The 10547-nt window shown below is 36.8% G+C and overlaps 1 pseudogene; it reads left to right on the forward strand.

Annotated features, from left to right (window-relative positions):
• The first annotated feature begins 893 nt into the window (after window positions 1–893).
• LOC122229376 lies at window positions 894–9982 on the forward strand (annotated as a pseudogene).
• Window positions 9983–10547: the final 565 nt, after the last annotated feature.

A 10547-nucleotide genomic window follows, 5' to 3' on the forward strand; every position in this document is an offset into this window, starting at 1 on the left:
AAATCTTAAAAAAATTTTTTTAAGTAAGCTATAATAAATGTAATCTATATCATATATTTAATTTTCTCTCATCTTATCCTAGGTCATCTATCTAAATAATTGATATAGGTTTAAATCTTTAAAATTATTTATTATATATGAATACATAGAAATGTGTAGATACTGTAATATAGAGATTGATGATTTATGAAAACACCTGGTACAATGGAATTGATTGGCCTTATTTAATAGCTAATAAGTGAGTCAGCCATAGTTTCATGGATGCTGACAGAAAATATCAAATTCCTGGATCAAAAACAAGGTAATCATACCATCATGGTTGTTCTGGATCCCTAAACCCTAAGTCCCATAGGGCAATATAGAGAGTCAACTGAAGCTGGTATACGTCTACTGCACCACAGGAAAGGAACTCTGAACATAAGAGACCCATTTATGTTGTGACAAGCAGGAAGAAAGCCAGACCTTTGTGAAAAAAGAGACAGTATTACACCTTTCCAAAATCTGAGCTCTATGAACAATCCTAAAAAATAGCCCAGGTTAAATAGCTTTTAGGGCCTTATAATCCCAAAATCTATATAGAAAGATCTATATGAGCACAATGAATTAATGATGGGCTTCCCACAATTCGCCCTGGGTCATGCACTGTCTTAACCTCTAAAATATTTTCACATCTGACCAATCTTAGGTGACAAACTGAGGCTGAAATCAAATCCTTTCAATCTGTCTCATTTAACTAGGATTCCTATCAGTAAGATTCTAATAACTAAGATTGGGCAACTGTCTTAGCCCATTCTGGCTGCTATAACAAAATACCATAGACTCTGTAGCTCAGAAACAATAGAATTTGTATCTCACAGTCCTGGAGGCTGGAATTCCAAGAGCAGGGTGCCGGCATGGTCAGGTAAAGGCCCTCTTCTGGGTTGCAATCTTCTCTTTGTGTCCTCATATGGGGCAAGAGGCATGGGGAATCTCTGAGACCTCTTTCATAAGGTTATTAATCTCATTTATGAGGCCCCCTTCGTCATGCTATCACATGTAAGACAGGATTTCAACATGTATGGATTTGTGGAAGACACAAATGTTCAGCCTATATCAACAACATACAGTATTTTCCTCAATCAAGCCCTCCGGGATCCATGCCCAACCAGAAGGGGAAAATATCAAGTAAGTCATTGTGTCTACCTTAGAAAAGTAGGAGGCTTTCTCCTTATATTTGTTTTTACTTTCTATTTGTCCCAAGGCAATAATTCAGATGCATCAGGATTTATTATTGATTGCACTGACTCTGCCTTGGCCTGCAAGGGTGAAGTCTAGGGTAATTCTATCATTCATAACCACTCTGGGCAATGAATTAGGCTGAGCTGAATGCTTTCCAAGGTCAAGGTGGTGTCACTGATGTAAGCTAACATCAGGGAAAAAAATTCTTACTACATTTTCTAATTGGAAGATCCCTATCATAGCAATAAACTCCCAGAGAATGTGCATAAGTAATGAGTCGGTTATCACTCTGAGGAGCTTCCCCAATATGGAGTCACCTCATATTGGGTCACCTCATATTGGAGAGATGTGTGGAGTTGTTGAAGAATACTGATGGGAATTCCTTAAATACGCGCAGGTGTCTTATGATCACAATAGTGTGTAATCTATTATGGCTTTGAAGCAGGAAAGTTTTTGCCAGGCTTCTACACAAGAAGTATAGTTCTGGTAGCAAACATGGTAGCCCCCAAACGAAAACGTAATTTTGATTACTGGGGTTTTCCCAATAGGAATTTCATCAGTTTGGTGGAGATGGGGGGAGGCTTGATTCCAAATGGTCCTATCAGAGAACATATCTTTACCATGGGCATCTACATTTGCGACCCAGAATTTCTTATTAGTGGCAGGGAAGTTTCTTTCCCTACAGTTCATGGCTTCAAAGAGAAATGTCTTTAATACGCCAGTCTATAGTCTCCCAAATGGCAGACCAAACAATTAGACCATAGGCAACTGCCTAGGAGATAATAACAATGTCCCAAAGTTCATCAAGGTTTCTAATGGCCTGGCTATGAACAATTTTCTGAGTTCTGCCAACTCAGAAAAGAGACCATATTGGCCCTTGGTTATACATAGCGGGTGCTGATTGTGCACAGATGGTTTTCCACAGCAGTACAATGCACACCATCATATTTTAACATAGATGAACAACCAGTGAACCAGGCCCAGGCATTTAAGGAAATCTCTGTGAGTGGAAAGCCTCATTGAGCCAGAAGTTTTGCTTAAGGCAGTGAAGTGAAAGATAAGGATTCCCCCCAAAGGGGTTGCTTTCACTTTTTAATGCAAATCTGAGATGCTGCCAAGACCAAGTCAGCTGCTCTCTTGAAAACACAATTTCCATTTGCCAATCAAGACTTGTAGGGCCCTTCTTGCACTGTCATTTGTTAAGTCTGAAGTGACCACTGCCAAATGTGGATATCAGGCTGGAGATTCACAGACCTGCCTGTGGGATGCATTCAGCTGTTTCAAAAGCAGTATACTTGGTGGTTACATCAGAAAGGTGACACCTTTGTTTTGGGAAATGGTTTTTTTGAGTATTTAGGATGCAATTAATTTTCTAAAGTATTGTCTTTTTCCTCCTGTGATTATCATTTCTCCCAGGCTAGCTGGGAGAGGATAGGAAGGAAGGTTGTAGTGTAATTTATGTCTCATTATCACTACGTAAGTCATCCCTGAGAGAATGGGAGATTCTCCTTTGAATATATAGGATGAGAATATATAGGATGTGCCTGTAGCACATCAACTGTTTTATTCCCTTAGCTAAGGGGGTCAAAACAGCAACAATTTAACCTTCCTTCCTCACTATGGGTTCCTTCTGAGCTACATCTGTTGAATTTGGGTGCCCTTTCCTCCTAAAAAACCTGGTAAGATAGTAATTTGGGCACTTGGTGCCACCAGGGTCATAAAAATTTATGTCCCTTATCCATTTCCTGGGAGTCCCTGAATGCTTGATGGTGGTGATGCATGGCTTTCACTCTCCCCATTGGAAACAGGGAGAGTGCATACCTATTTTTCCTTAGAGAAGAGTTCAGAGGTAAAGAGAGGCACCAGGATTGGGAGACACAAATATATTATACACACAGACAAAAATTCACACACAGAGGTCATTCTCATCAGCATTAGAAAAAAAAAATGAGACAGTAAGAGGCTAATACTAGTCAATGCTTAATATTTTGTTTTCTATAGTAGTTTGCTTTTCTCAGTAAAATCTTCTGAACCAGCCAAAGCTCCCTGATAGCAGTCAGGACTCATGTTGACAACTTTGAGAGGTTTTACTCTCATTGCAGCATGGATCTAAGGTTGGCATGAGAAACTACAAGAGAGGCTGACCAGAAAGGCAGACTACCTGCTTGTCATTCCTTCTTACTGAGCATTATATGCCTTATATTTGCATGTTGCAGGTGAACTAGTCAATGTACTGGTCATGTCGCTTGTAAATGTGTATCTCTGTAAATATAGTTGCAGGTTGTAGAGCCTTCCTTCAGCTCCGAAAGGGTCTCATTGCTAGTTTTTTCAATATGGTTGGTAGACCAGTTAGTGCTCATGCTATAGGAGAGCTGCTTTTGAGCCTATCCCCTGGTATTTTTTCCTCCTTAAAACAGGCACCAAATTGGAGAACTATGTCTTGGCCAAATAATCATATCATTTTGTCAAGATTATCTATCACTGGTTCTCAAGGATTTCCTCAAATCCTTAATTGACATTTTCCCAGAAATCCATGTCTCTATTAAGTGTCCCATCCTCTCCACCAAAACTGTGGGGGATTGACTTTACCCTACTCACAAGTTAAGACAGCCTGCTGTGGTCACATGGATGCTGACAGAAGATCCAAGCCCTCTGGGTCAGAGACAAATAACTTCATTACTCCCGAAAAAGTAACAGCCTGAGTACCAGCATAGTTTCACATTAACCTGGAAAGCCAGAGATATAGTCTGCTTGAGCAGTGTGTTGCATCACAACAGTGCTACGAGCTTAACTGCTGTTGTTTTTTCTGGCAAGTATTGAGCAAAAGTATTCTTTGTGTGGAGACAGGCATAATATGACCTCTCAGAAATGCCAGTTGCATAAACAATCCTAAAAAAATGGTCTTGAGTGAGGGGAGATCAAGGCCTTGTAATCTTCAAATACTCTGCAAGATGTATACAAATAAAAGAGGCCTATAGATGACCACCTCCAAACACTGTATAACTAGTACCCAAAGTACCCAAATTAAGCAACAAAACTTCTTCAGAACCCAGAAACTGTCCTTGTGCTGCTTCCTTCCAGTTAGTACTTATATCCTAAAAGTTTCCAATATCCTGACTTCAAAAAGGTTAATTATATTTGTGCATTCAGATAAAAAGAATTGACTAGCATATTCTCATGTGTTTTTGACTTCATTTGCTGGAATTTTATAGTGATGATATCCATCCATCCATCTGTTGTACATTTAGATTGTTTTCAGCTGGAGGCTGTTATGAGTAGTACTGACATGATCATTCTAGTGCATGGCTTTTGATGAACATATTTATACATTCTTTTTGAGTATACACTAAGTAGTAAAATCATTGTGTCTTAGAACATGCACTCTGCTTGACAAAATTCAAAAATGATTTTACTAATTTAAATTCTCTACAAATAGTGGTGTATGAGAATAACTTGCTCAAACCTTGGCATTTTTTATTTTTGTCATTTTAGCCATTTTGGTGGGTGTGTGATGTTATATTGTTGATTTTTACTTGCATACCCTTGATGACTAATGGTGTTGAGTATTTTATTGGCTATTTATATATTCCCTTATGTGATATAATTGGTCAAGTTTTATATTATATTTCTATTGCTATTTTTTGCCTTTTTCAACTAATTTTCATAAAAATTTTGTGAATATTTCTGAATCAAGTACTTTATTACACGTGATTATATTTTATATACATGTTCCATTCTGATAGTTGTCTATTTATTCTCTTAATGTTGTTTTTTGATGACTAGAAGTTCATAATTTTAACATAGTGTTACACATAAACACACACACAAACGCACCCATCCCCCCTTCCTCCGCACATAGGCACTGTATGTCTTCTTCAATCTTTGTTCACCTATGATTTTTTAATAAGCTTTTGTTTTAACATTTACGATTATATTAACCATTCATCTAGCTATATAAGCGTCATAAAATATTTTTTCCAGGTGAGACAGCATCATTTATTGAAGGCTATCCTTTCCCCACTGTGTGAGGTGTTCTCTTTGTCATAAACAATTGACCCTTTATGTGCAAGTCTGGGCTTTCTATTCTGTGCCACTATTCATTTTTTCTGTTCTCTCACCATAGCCTTTCTGTCTTAATTATCTCAACTTATAACAGGCCTTAATATTTTGTATTATTACTTCTTTAGCCAGGCTGTTTTCCCTTTAAGATTACTTTATCTGTTCTTAGTCCAAACTTTGCATTTATATATGAATTTTAGAATCAGCTTTTAATTTCTTAATGTACGTTTAAAAAGTCTGATATATTGAGAGTTATTTGGGAAAATTGACAACTTTAAGAGTATTGAGTTTGCCAATTCATGATTCTAGAATATTGCTCCATTTATTTAGCTCTTGTTTTATTTTTCTCAATAATATTTTATAATTTTCAGTTGAAGAAGACTTTCATTATTTTTAATTAGATTTATTACAGTAAATTTGATGTTTTTCTTTCTGGTGTGAGTGGTAATTTAAATTTAATTTTCATTTGGGGGCGCCTGGGTGGCTCAGTCGGTTAAGCGTCCGACTTCAGCTCAGGTCACGATCTCACGGTCCGTGAGTTCGAGCCCCGCGTCAGGCTCTGGGCTGATGGCTCGGAGCCTGGAGCCTGCTTCCGATTCTGTGTCTCCCTCTCTCTCTACCCCTCCCCAGTTCATGCTCTGTCTCTCTCTGTCCCAAAAATAAATAAACGTTAAAAAAAATTAAAAAAAAAATTAATTTTCATTTGTCTTTGCACAGCATAAAAACACAAAATTAATTTTTGTGTATTAATATTTTATGGAGTGACTGCTATATTCCTTTATTAATTTATATTGTGTTATATGTATATTCTTTTGAACAGTGAAGGCACACAATACTGTCCTATGTAAATAAGCAAGTTTATTTCTTTCTTCCCAAGTCTCATGTTTTGTGTTTATTTATACATGCTCTATTACATGGACTCAGCTACACTGGAATGTTGAAGAAGAGTGCCGGCATGTGACATTCAAATCTTATTCCTGACTTGAGGAAGGGACCGTAAGTTAAGTGTTTCACTACTGGATCTGATACATTTTCTTATAGAATTCTTTATCTTTTTAAGAAAGTTCCCTTTTATTTCAAGTCTGCTGTGTTTAATATAAACTTATCTAAAGTGAATGCGTTTACTGTTGTAATTTCTTTCTGTATCTATCAATGCTGCATGTATGCACGATCATACCTAGTTTACACCTTCTCCATTAATCAATTGAAGTATTTTATTTGAGTGATTTTCAAATATTAAATACTTTTTGCCTTTCTAGATTAAATTTTACTGGGTTATAATGCATTATCCTCTGTAATATATCAGTGGATTTGATTTAATAATTCCTCATAAGAATTTTTGCATCTACATGCCAAAAAAATGTTGGTCTTAAATCTGTCTTCCTTATAATGCCCTGTTGAGTTTTGTTCTGAGTTAATTATGGCTTATGATAAGAATTAAGAAATATTTGTCCTATTTCTATTATCTGGAAGAGTTCGTGAGTGATGGGCAATCAGTTTTGAAAAAAAAAATCAGTGACACCTTCAATTTCAAAAATACTTCACCAGTTAAGTCTTTTAGACTTAAGACTTTTAAAAAATTATTTTCAAAATTTGTCTTCATTTCTTGCTTCAGACTTGTGTGTCATCCAAATTTGTTTTCATAAAATTCTTTCATCTTTTTGATACCTGAAAAATCTGTATTAATGAATATCTACACTTTCATTCTTAATACTAGTGTGTTAGAGAATGTTGAGTGGGTGAATTTAGGTAGTTGTCTTTCAAATATCATAATTTTCTTTGTTGCTGTATTTTTCAGACAGGGGTAGTTTATGCTGTAATAATACATAAGTTTAAAATATCAGTGGCTTTACAGACATATGTTAATTTCTTGCTCATCCTAAGTCTTCTACAGATTTTGGCAAATCTCCAGGGGCTCAAACCACACTATTTCAGTCTTGTTCCTCCATTACCTGAATATTACCTCTAAATTATGCATGGGAGGGGGCAGAGACTGGTGATTTACTTTGTAACTTCCGTGCTTTCAGACTACATATGATATACATATCTATTTGCCAGTGGTGTTTCACTGACAGGAGCTACTCGTATGGCTCCTTTTCTGTAAAAAGGTCTGGGAGAATATACTCACAAAGAAAAGGAGGTATCAGAGAACATCCTTAATGTCTACCATGGTTGGGAGTGACAGCTTTTTCAGATTCTTGGCTTGCAAATTATTTCTGACCCCAAAACATGTCTTTTAAAAAGTTATATATTGGGGCGCCTGGGTGGCTCGGTCGGTTGAGCGTCCGACTTCAGCTCAGGTCACGATCTCAGGGTCCATGAGTTCGAGCCCCGCGTCGGGCTCTGGGCTGATGGCTCAGAGCCTGGAGCATGCTTCCGATTCTGTGTCTCCCTCTCTCTCTGCCCCTCCCCCGTTCATGCTCTGTCTCTCTCTGTCTCAAAAATAAGTAAACATTAAAAAAAAAAAATTAAAAAAAAAAAAAAGTTATATATTTCATTCATGTACATGTATATTTTTTTAACTTAAGAACTTATTATTTATCATGAATTGCTAGCGCTTTGTGCTCTGGAGTTAAACAATTTTTGCTTGGATCCAAATTCAGCCAGTAGATATAATTGATTTTGCTCATATGGTGTTAAAATATTGATCCAGCATTTAAAACCAAAAATCTAGATTTTTTGGCATCACTTTAAAAGCAATTATGCTAGCAATTACCTAAAGCTGAGTTGCAGATGCCATTTTTTGGATGGTTTAAGAATGCTTTATTTTACCTAATTTTCCACCATTTTCTATTTTTCACATACTGCTTATTAAATCCTGGTAGCTTTTGAGCTTATTGTCCCTTAGTATTCCTATATACATTCAACTATATATATTAATCCTGTGACAATTCAGAGATTTTTTTTGCTTTAAAATTCACTGTGATCATTCTTCAATTAAGTGTTAAATTATGAGTATAGGGAAAGGAAAACATCATGTGCTTAATTGTTTGCTTGACAAATAATGTTGGAAACATGATAAAAAGATAACATAAATATGTACTGAATTTAATAGAAACATTGTTATTGTTTGCATTTTAATTTGTTTTTTAAAATTTTAAATCAATGATAAGCCATCAAATTAAAAAGATGAAACTACTTGAAGTAGAAAATGTAGATTGGCACTGTTCGTTTTAACTACTTTATTATTTGTCATCATATTTTGTTATCTTGAGAGTTTGACAAAATGACAGAAATTCTAAATTCATCTTATATTTCTTTATCAGATATATATATTTCAAAATATATCAAAGAAATGCACCCAGTTTTTTTTTTGAGGTTGGTCTTTTTTCATTTTACTGTAGCACATTACTATGTTAAGGGTTTTTTGTTTTGTTTTGTTTTGTTTTTTTGTATCAAGAACTGACTTCAGTTTGATGTCACTGTATTTCTCGCTATGTGCATGTCTAGTAGCTGATTGTCTCTGGTTTTATAAGATCACTGTAACATTACGGAAAATATAGATTCAGAAGATAATACTATTTTATATGCATTGTTCTATTTTATTCTGGAACAGAGTATTATTATAAGTTTGCGAGGAAGACTGATGATATATATACAGTTGTGAACAAACACTAGAGCCTCAAACTGAAATGAGAAAAGTGACTTTGGGATACTACTGTATCAACTCTGACATGAAAGATCTTGTAAATCATCACTCTTATCCTTACAACAAGAATAAGAATACTGTGAAAATCAAAGACTTTTTACAGACTCATCAAACAACTGAAGTCAGAGGGAAAACCACTACCTGAAAATCAAGAGAGAGAGAGAGAGAGAGAAAGAGAGAGGCTGACACAGAGAATCACAGCCAAAGTCATCATATGAAAGCAGAAGCTACTGGATCTGATAGGACACTTAAATATAACTTTGGCAAATTGTTGGAGGCAGTATATAGACTAGTGTGAAAGAGAAAATTCCTGAGGCCACAGTCTTAGAAAGCCTCCACAATTTTATGGGTTTTATCTCCCAACATTCTACAAAGTTTCCATGGTAAAGAATCAAGAGAAAGCTCTTAGGGGCTACTTTGAGTCAAGAATGACTTCAAGGGTTCCTTGTGGAGGTTCACCAAGCCAATGTTTGCAGCCCCATTGCCCCAATATCTCCAGCCCCAGGCAACTAGTTAGTCTTTATTCCACTGTTTTGAAGATTTAACTACAACTTTGGCTTCCAAGTCCTACATGCTCAGAAGGCTGGGTATGGTGTACCTGTGGTACACAAAGTGAATTCCAATGGACTTCAGAAGATGCAATCCCACAGCATATGTGTATTCATTTGTGATTATTGGAGAGAGGAGCTACGGGATGGGTGTGTACTCTTGGTCCACCAAAAGGTGTTTAAGATGCTTCTGGTTCCAGAAAATAGCTCTCCCTTGGCCTATTACCTCATTCCTCTCACAGGGACTGTGGGGTTGCTGGTTTTAGCCTTGGGAACAGTGATGGTAGTTTGTTGTATCTAGCACCATGTGCTGCCCCAGCTAAATTGACTGACCAAAGATCAAGTGAAACAGATTCCTATCCATGAGACCTACTTTTTCCATCTCCTTTGGCTCCCATCCCCCTACCCCTTGTCTTTCCAGGGTCTTCAGCAAGGCCCCACACTCTCCTTCTTGCTCTTCCTTTTCAGCTACCACTCCAGCCTAACATTTCCCTTCTCTTACCTCTAGTGAACTGTTTGCACTGCACATTTTCCTCCCTCCAGCCTTCTACGTTGAGGGACAAGGGACATTTCTGTATCAGGTTTCTCCCTTCCTGACCCCATTCTTTTGATAGGGTTGGGGTTGCAAAAGGACTGGGTCTTCATTTTACTAGGTTAATAAAATCGTTTTTGTGAACATCAAAAATAATACTATTGAATTAGAACCCAGAGTATAAAACAAACATGAAGTCCATACAGATATAAATAGCTAATTCAGTAAGTTAAAACGAGGGAAGGCAAACACAAAGCCCCCATGCAGAATAATTTCAAATAGTTTATGCAGATCCTGCCCTCTCAAAGACAGGGAGCATAATTATCTGTTCCACACGTGTGGACTGCGCAAGTGACTTACTTCAAAAGTGTACAATATAGAAGTGGGTAAGGAGGACGAGACCTTTACAGTAAAGAAACCTGGTAAATACTACCTCAGCCCGGTGATTCATTGCCAAATCAACTGTCATTATGTTGCTAATATGTACACTTGAAAGATACAATGAAAATGGCACTTTCCATCTGTGATCTTCCTCTTAGTG

Source organism: Panthera leo, chromosome A1 (genome assembly GCF_018350215.1).
Source record: "Panthera leo isolate Ple1 chromosome A1, P.leo_Ple1_pat1.1, whole genome shotgun sequence".
NCBI lineage: Eukaryota > Metazoa > Chordata > Mammalia > Carnivora > Felidae > Panthera > Panthera leo.